The sequence below is a fragment of the Octopus bimaculoides genome, chromosome 6 (genome assembly GCF_001194135.2).
Source record: "Octopus bimaculoides isolate UCB-OBI-ISO-001 chromosome 6, ASM119413v2, whole genome shotgun sequence".
Lineage (NCBI taxonomy): Eukaryota > Metazoa > Mollusca > Cephalopoda > Octopoda > Octopodidae > Octopus > Octopus bimaculoides.
In genome coordinates, this window is record NC_068986.1 from 53,562,823 (window position 1) to 53,572,879 (window position 10,057).

The window sequence follows — 10,057 nt, forward strand, 5'->3', positions numbered from 1 at the left end:
TAGGGCAGCAGACTCGCGGTCATACGATCCCAAACTGGGCGTTGTGAGTGTTTATTGAGCGAAAACACCTAAAGCTCCATGAGGCTCCGGCAGGGGATGGTGGCGAACCCTGCAGTACTCTTCCGCCACAACTTTCTCTCAATCTTACTTCCTGTTTCTGTTGTGCCTCTAATTCAAAGGGTCAGCCTTGTCACACTGTGTCACGCTGAATATCCCCGAGAACTATGTTAAGGGTACACGTGTCTGTGGAGTGCTCAGCCACTTGCACGTTAATTTCACGAGCAGGCTGTTCCGTTGATTGAATCAACTGGAACCCTCGACGTCGTAAGCGATGGAGTGCCAACAATTATTAGTTAGCAAGCTGGCAGAATGGTTAGCATGCAGGCCAAAATGCTTAACAGCATTTAGCCTGTCATTATGCTCTGAGTTCAAATTCTGCCAAGGTTGACTTTGTCTTTCATCCTTTCGAGGTCAATAAATTAAATACCAGTGAAAGAGTGGGGTAGATATAATCAACTAGTCTCCTCCCCAAAATTTCAGGCTTTGTGCCTATAATAGAAATGATTGTTACTTCTGCCTTAGCGAAAGTGGAGGTATTGTTTTCAGTTGTGTTTATTTGTGGACAAAATATCTCAAGAACTGCTGGATTGATTCAGATGAAACTTTCAGGGATGTTTGGTTTTGTGACTGGCAAGAACTGATTAGATTTTGGGATTGATCTGGTACTGGACAAGGATTCTGGATTGTTTGTTATATTTACTTTACTTTACATAAAATATTACAATCTTACGTTGACTTCAAGTCTTTCTCTGATTATCTCCCTTGAAAGCACGCTCATGGTTTCCACATAAGTTATGGTGGCATTGCTGTTTCCAAAGTTTTATTTTTGTTTCTCTATTATTAATTTTACTCGCATCTCTATCTTAGTAGTAACTGATGGATAAAGAAATCAAACTACATAAACAAATGGCAGCAAAACTGCTCAGAAATTAAATAACACTAACATATTCAGTAACAATAATAGATTTAATTTATCCTCGACAATTTTTAGTTTTACCAATTTTGAATATATCGCTCCTGTTTAAAACTTCTTACCTACTTGACAATTGCATTTCTAGCTCTGCTTTGAAGGAAGCTTTACTTCTTGGACTCACATTTTTGTGTGCAACAATGTTGTTAAACCTCCGTTAACAGCACCGTATGCAGGTCCTTTCCTTTTTCTTTCACGCACAGATAAATTTTTCACTATAGACCTTAATGGTCGTAAAGACACTATATCAGTGGATAGACTAAAAAAGGCTTTCATAGAGAAAACTGTCCCTGTTCCCACTGCAGACGACACACACACAGCATTACAAACATAGCCCGCACACCCACCTTCACATTCCATGACTACCATTGGGATTGATCAGGTACCGGACAAGGATTCTGGATTATTTTTCCGTTTTTTTTTACTTAACTTTTGTGAGTGATTGAGTTCATTTTTAGTATTCTCGTTTGTGAGAGCAGTTGAGTTTATTTCAGATATTCGCATTTTAAAAATCATCTCCAGCTAATCGTTGAGAGGTTGCCTTGAAGGAGGTTTGTGCTCTTCTTGTTGTTGTTGTTGTTGTTGTTGTTGTTGTTGTTGTACTTCTTCTTCTTCTTCTTCTTCTTCTTCTTCTTCTTATTATTATTATTATTATTATTATTATTAGTAGTAGTAGTAGTAGTAGTAGTAGTAGTAGTAGTGGTGGTGGTAGTAGTAGAAAGGATAATAATTATTATTATTAAGGCATTGAGCTGGCAGAATCATTAGCATTTCTTCTGACATCACATTCTGAGTTCAAATTCAGCCAAGGTCGAATTTGCCTTTCATCCTTTAGGGGTCAATAAATTAAGCATCTGTGGAACACTGGTGTCGATGTAATGTCTTTAATAGAAAGAAGAATTATTATTATTATTGTTAAGGCAGTGAGCTGGCAGAATTGTTAGCACACCAGACAAAATGCTTAGTGGCCTTTCTTCCAACTTTTCATTCTGAGTTCAAATTCCACTGAGGTCAACTTTGCCTTTCGTCTTTTTGGGGTCACTAAATTAAGTACCAGTGGAACACTGGGGTTGATGTAATCAACTAGTCCTCTCCCCACAAATTTCAGACCTTGTACCATTAGTAGAAAGGATTATTATTATTATCATAATTATCATTATTATTATTATAATATATGTACATATACATACATGTGCAGGTGTGCATGCATATGCTTGGCCATTTTGTCATTCAGTTACCTTTATTTTATTCTTGCATAAATTTTTCTGTTTATTTTTCTTGTATTGATACTAGATTATTTTCTTTTTTTCTATTCTTCTGTTTTTCTTTTTCTTTTTCTGTCTGTCTTATATTTGTGGCTCATGATGAATGTTTCTTCATTGTAACTTTTCTTAAGAATTTTTAACATTGACTGCTAATTTGTTTTGTCACAAGGCAACGCCCATATTCTGATTATTTGACATTCTGTACTTTGTAATCCAGCTGTCAGCTCTATGTCAGTGAAGTATCACGAAACTCAGAGAAGCCACAGAGAGTAATTTCAGTACTGTAATAAATATTACACTCTATTGTAGTATTGATTACATTTTCATCAAAATTCAATTGTAAACACACACATAGGGAGAAAGACAGACAGTCATGTATAGGTGTGGCTGTGAGTTAAGAAGTTTTCTTCTCAAATATATAGTTCCTGTTTCTGTTCCACTATGTGATACCTTGGGCTATCCAATAACCTTGGGCTATCCAATAACCTTGGTGGAATGTTGCTGTAGACAGGGCCATTAGAGCAAAGAAACAGACCTGGAAGAGTTGGGGTAGCAGGGAGCTGTATCAGATAGATAGAAAGAAAGCTAGGAGACAGGTATATCTAGCCAAGGAAAAAGCAGAAAAGAGGAAGTTTGCCTATGTTTAGCGATGTTAGGGCCAAAGAATTGAAGTGTTCCAGTTTGCAAGATAGTGTGAGAGAGAAAATTGTGATGTCACAAGAGAGAAATGTGTCCGCATGGATGATGGTGCACTTGCATTTAGTGATTCTGCAAAGAAAGAGGCTTAGAAATGCCATTATAAAAGACTGCTGAATGTAGAGAAAGAAAGGGAGGAGGAGAGTCTGCCAAATGTTGATCCAATTGAGGGACCAGGTACCTGAATTGACAATACCTTGGTAGATAAAGGAATTAAGGGACATGAAAACAAGGAAAGCCCCTGGCCCTTCAAGAATCACTGCTGAGATGCTTAAAATATCTGGTGATGTAAGTTATGGTCTAGTCACCCAGTTTGTAAATTAGGTGATTCATGAAGAAGTCATACCCAATGACTGGTGTAGCAGCACCATAGTCAACTGCTATAAAGGTAAATGCCTTAGATTGAAATACTTACAGAGGTATCAAATTATTGGATCAGGTGATGAAAGTTACGGAGAGAGTCATAGCCCAACTAATTAGTGGGAAAATTAGTCTAGATGAGATGCAGTTTGGTTTTGTGCCAGGAAAAAACACCACTGATGCTATATTTCTGGTAAGGCAGCTGCAGGAGAAATACATAGCCAAAGATAAACCTCTGTACTTAGCTTTTGTTGACTCAGAGAAAGCTTTTGACAGAGTCTCCTGATCTCTTATCTGGTGGTCAATGCAGAAACTAGGGATAGATGAATGGCTGGTGAAAGCCTTACAAGTCATATACAGAGATGCTGCCAGTAAGGTGAGGATTAGCAACGAGTACAGCAAAGAATTCAGAGTACAAGTAGGGGTTCACCAAGGATTGGTCCTAACCCCCTCTTGTTCATCATAGTCCTCCAAGCAATAACAGAGGAATTTAAGACAGGCTTCCTCTAGGAGCTCCTCTATGCTGATGATCTTGTTCTTATACCTGAATCACTACTAGAACTAGAGAAGTTCCAGGTATGGAAGCAAGGTCTAGAATCAATGGGCCTTAGAGTTAACCTAGCAAAAACTAAAGTCTTAGTAAGTAGGAAGGCAGACAAAGCACAAATCCCTTCAGGATTTCTGTAGAAAACGTGTAGGTAGTAACTCTGTAGGATGCACCTGGTGTAAGCTTTGGATACATAAAAGGTACAGCAATATCAGAGGAAGGTTAACAAGGAAAATAGTTTTTGTGTGTGGTAGATACACAAGTACAATAAACATCAAAAATGTACAGAAAATAGACTCCATCAACTGTCATAAGTGTAAGCTAGAGGTAGTAGATAGCTTCTGTTACCTAGGTGATGAAGTTAGTAGCGGAGTTGGATGCTCCAAGAGCATAACTGTCAGAATAAGATTAGGCTGGGCAAAGTTTAGAGAGCTCCTACCTCTGCAGGCAACAAAGGGCCTCTGTCTCAGAGTGAAAGGCAGATTGTATGATGCCTGTATGCAAACAGCTATGCTACATGGTAGTGAAACATGGGCTGTGACAGCTGAAGATATGCATAGGCTTGAAAGAAATGAGCCAGTATTCTTCACTGGATGTGCAATGTCAGTGTGCATGTTCAACAGAATGTAAGCATCCTGAGAGAAAAGTTAGGCATAAGTGGCATCAGATGTGGTGTGCAAGAGAGATGAATGCACTGGTGTGGTCATGTGATGTGTATGGACAAGGACAGCTGTGTAAAGAAGTGCTGATCCCTAACTGTGGAGGGAACCTGTGGTAGAGATAGACTCAGGAAGACATGGGATGAGGTGGTGAAGCACGATCTTTGAACTCTGGGCCTCACAGAGGCAATGACTAGTGACCAAAACCTTTGGCAGTATGCTGTGCTTGAGAAAACCCGTCAAGCCAAGTGAAATTGTAGTAATGGCTGATGCTGGTGTCACGTAACTGGCACCCATGCTGGATGCTGGTGGCATATAAAAAGCATCTTTTGAGCATTGAGCCTCACGGAGGCAAAGTGGTTGAGCTCCTTTTGAGTGTTGGGCCTCACAGAGGCAATAACTGAGACCTTTGGCATTATGTTGTGCTTGAGAAGAAGACCCGTCAAGCCAAGTAAAACCACAGTCATGGCAGATACTGGTGTCATGCAAATGGCACCCCTGCTAGTGGCACACTCTCAGAGTGGTTGGTGTTAGGAAGAGCATCCAACTGTAGAAATCATACCAAAACAGACTGGAGTCTGGTGCAGCCTTCCAGCTTACCAGCCCTGGTCAAACCATCCAACCCATGCCAGCATGGACAACGGATGTTAGTTGATGATGATGATGATGATATCTTTTACTTGTTTCAGTCATTATGCTGTAGCTTTGCTGGGGCACCACCTTGAAGATTTTTTTGTTAAATGAATCGACCCCAGTACAGGCATGTAAACACACTAACACCAGTTGTCAAGTGGTGGTAGTAGACAAACACAGACACAAAGACACACACTCATATATATATATGACAGGCTTCTTTCAGTTTCTGTTTACTAAATTCATTCACATGTCTAATTTTGGCATAGTTTCTACAGCCCTTTCTAACACCAACCACTTTACAGAGTGCACTAGGTGCTTCAACATGGCACTGGCATGGGTGCTTTTCATATGGCATCCACAAGTCCACCAGATTAGAATCACTCAGCTGAAGAGAGATCCAGGAACATGCCTGATGTAATGACAACTATGATTTCACTTAGCTTGATGTGTTTTCTCAAGCACAGCAAAGTCTCAGTCTGTTATCATTCCCTTTATGAGGCAGATCCTTTCTCACTATTTTGTCCCACGTCTTCATGTTTGTGTTTGTCCCCTGCCACTGCTTCATAATTAGAGTTGGTTTGTTTATGTCCTCATAACTTAGTGGCTTGGCAAAAGACACTAGCCATTCAAAAATAAGTAATGGTGTCAATTTCTTTAACTAAACCCTCCAAGGTGGTGATCCAGCACGGTCACAGTCCAGTGACTGAAACGAGTAAAAAATTGAAGATATCTGTGTGTAATTCTGATGAGATGAGTAATTTTGTCCTCCAATAAGAATTGTGCCTCTGTATGTGTGTGTGTATGTATATATCTATGTATGTATATATATGTATATTTATCTATATACATATGTATATAAATATATGTATGTGTGTGTGTGTATATATATATATATATCTATATATATATGTTTATATATACACATTCACACACAAACATACATATAAATATATATACACGCACACATAAACGTACATATCTATCTTTCTTTCTTTATGCTTCCAATTAGGATCTCTTTCATTAATTGCTGTTCATTCAGTAGAATAAGATATACTATCTGATGGCTCTATATATGTATATTCTTTTATTCTTTTACTTGTTTCATCATTGGTGTGTGCCTATACTGGGATACTGCCATTAAGAGTTTTAGTCAATCCTATAACCCATTTATTTTAACCTTGTACTTATTTTATTGATCTATGTTTTCCAGTGTGAATCTATCCTTATATATAAACTGTTAATATCTGTACAGAAATTGCTGTGTATCCTTTCAATTTATACCAATTACAAATGCCATTAATTTCTTGTGCTGATTTCCAAAAGTATACCTTTCAAAGTGTGAGGTTAATGTGGCTTTTGATGGGTTGAAGGAACAAAGTAACTCAATGGTCTTGTGTTCAAATCCACTGATTCCATTTTGTAATGGGACAGTGGAGTTAATTCTATATATTTCAATTCAGCTAGTTGTCAGAAATTCTATATATTTCAGTCCAGCTATTTGTTAGGATAGAGTGATGTGTCAATTAGAATAACACCTTGGTTGCATCAATACAAAAATATGTGGACCCTGCATGGATGCAGGAGAAAAGTTAAGGAAAAAAAAAGTGTAAGTGGAAGAAGCAGTTCCTTTGATCTCTATAGGTTCCTCTCAGACTAGTGAGATTTATGTGGATGTCTAACTTATGGTCAGAAGATATTATCTTCTGACCATGGTAGGCTATCATCCTATTCAGGTTGAGATATCACTCTCATCTGTCGAAGGACAAAAAATTAGATATAAGCATTGGCTCTTTCAAATCCTTAAGGACTAAAGAAAGATATAGCATAAAAAAAGAAAATTTGTGCTGCAATTGATTTCTATGGTTACCAATGTTAATATAAGATCAACAGAAATGTTAGAACATCAAACAATATACCTTGCAATATTTAGTTGCAGATCTTTACATTCTGAATTCAAATCTTTTTGAGGTCAACTTTGCCTTTTGTCATTCCAGAGTCTGTTCTGCATTTTCCATCATACAAACCAACATAGTATACAGTGTAAACAATGAAACATCACCACTATCTTTCCAAATCCTGTTGCATTTTACATGGAAATTTTAGTCCTCCAAAGTTTTCTAACAATCTTTTTTTGCAGTAAATTTTGGCCTGAAAAATTCAACTTATATACCAAAAAAAAAAAAAAGGTTCCAAGGAAGTATCAGGGTCAATTTTATTGTTTACATCCTCTCCCAAATTTGTGGATTGGTGGCTGTATAACTAATCAATATTGTTGGAAAATATAAACAATACATAATTTTCATCTGTTTTTCTTCTAAGGTGACATTAGCATTGATCTGTGTTGCATTACATAGAACATGTATGGTAATTTTTGTATTATATCATAATGACACACATGACATTATTCATCCCATTCAAGTTGTTGACTTGCAGTCAGCTGATTTAAATAGGCACCAGTCAGCCAGTGAACCAGTTAATCAGTAAAAAGGTCAACATTAAGTTTCCTTTCATTAAGCTCTCTAATTGTGACCAAAGCATAAAAGCTTAACTTTTAATGGCAACTGTATAGTAAAAGTGACTAGTGATTCCTTGGCTTGCAGTGCTAAGTTCAATTCTTCCCAGAGGAAAATTTACCTGCACTAGATTGGTGCTCTATCCAGATATTATGTGAATGAGTGGGTAGGAGTAAAAGATTTATCAAGTTAATGCCATAGAAACCAATAATAATGACAAACATAGTGGAGTGTGAAGTTCTATGATCAGACAGATGACACCATTAGTTCACTGCATGACTTAGTGACTGAAAAATGCTGTCAGGTTGATAAAATTCAGTAACCATTACAGCTTGGATCTCTCTGTCTCTCTCTCTGTCTCTCTCTGTGTCTCTCTCTCTTTCTCTCTCTCTCTCTCTCTCTCTCTCTCTCTCTCTCTCTCTCTCTCTCTCTCTCTCTCTCTCTCTCAAAAAGCAACAAAATTTTATACATCAGTTAGAGGAGTCATTTATACATTTATCATTTTATCCATTAGTCAGAAAGGGAAGACTTCAAGCAGGTAGTATTGTGAGTGCATTGGATAGAAAGCCTTGCAGTTTGTACTGGATGTCTGCATTCTCAGTTCAAATCCTCTCTAAGTCAATGTTGCCTTTCACCTTTTGGAGATTAATGAATGAAGTACCAGTGTAGAGCTGTTGATTGGTGGAATTACTAGAGCATTGAACAAGTTGTTTTATTGTATCTGTTCTGGCATTTTGCACTGTGTTTAAATTCCACATCCTATTGTTGGTCTTGTACTGGGAAAAGAACCTTCAAGATCCAATGAACACTGATAGTCCTCTAATGTCAGAAAGTATGATGTATTAATTAGAGCAACATCATGATTGCATCAATATAAAAACATATGGAAACAGTATAAAGCTAAGAGAAAATAAAATAAAAATCATAAGTGGAAGGAGCAGTTTTTCTGATCTTTATTGGATCCTCCTAGACTGGTTTTAAATAAAAAGGGACATAATATCTAACAATCAAGAATTAATTTCAGATATTTTACATGCTTAATGAAAGAGCAGTTTTGATTTGCAACTCAAGAACAACTGTGGACATATTCCAACCTCATCAGCATAGTACAGTCTATTTAAGTCTTTAGATCAATTGATTAATTTTTACATACACTTTATTAGTGGAGGCGCAGTGGCCCAGTGGTTAGGGCAGCAGACACGCGGTTATAGGATCGCCGTTTCGATTCCCAGACCGGGCGTTGTGAGTGTTTATTGAGCGAAAACACCTAAAGCTCCACAAGGCTCCGGCAAGGGATGGTGGCGAACCCCGCTGTACTCTCCCACCACAACTTTCTCTCACTCTTACTTCCTGTTTCTGTTGTGCTTGTAATTCAAAGGGTCAGCTTTGTTACACTGTGTCACGCTGAATATCCCCGAGAACTACGTTAAGGGTACACGTGTCTGTGGAGTGCTCAGCCACTTGCACGTTAATTTCACAAGCAGGCTGTTCCGTTGATCAGATCAACTGGAACCCTCAACGTCGTAAGCGACGGAGGCCAACAGCAACACTTTATTACTTCTGAAAATAATAGTGTTATTTAAGGGAGATTTTATTGCTATTTTGAGCAAGTTGAGTGATCATGTAGAGGCTCTATCATTTCATATTTGTTTTAAACAATCCTTATCCATTCTCTAAAGATGAAGTATGATTGAATGAGTGAGTGATTGCTTTAGTATTTGATCAAACTTAGTAACTGGTTACTAAATGTTGCTTAATGTATTGGATGGCTGGGTTTCTGTATGATTGAATGTGCGTACGTATACATCAGAGAGAAGTAGAGGGAGGGAGAAAGAGAGAGAGAGAGAGAGAGAGAGAGAGAAAGAATGAGAGAGTGGGTGAGTGAGAATGATTGGATGAGAGTGAGAGTGCATGTGAGTCTGCTTAGAATTTATAGATTTTTGGTTAATATTAAGTTTGCATGGATTAACATGTAAACTATGCTTATATGCTTGTGTGTGTGTGTATATATATATATATATATACACGCACACACAGATACAGACACATACAATGCACAAAAAATTTATACTTCATCTACCTACATACATATAAATATACAATCAGTACATAATATATATATATATATGCCAGTGTTAGATTGGTGGCAGCTGATGAAGGAAATGTTCTTTATGTGGCTTGTGTGTTTTCTGTACTATGTTTATCATTTTGTCTATGTTTTGTTTGCAACATCCTGTACCCAGATATGCATCTATATACACAGGTAGATGTAGGTATGTACATACATGTACATATATATGCATATACTCATTTATTATTTGTATTATATATATATATATATATATATATAT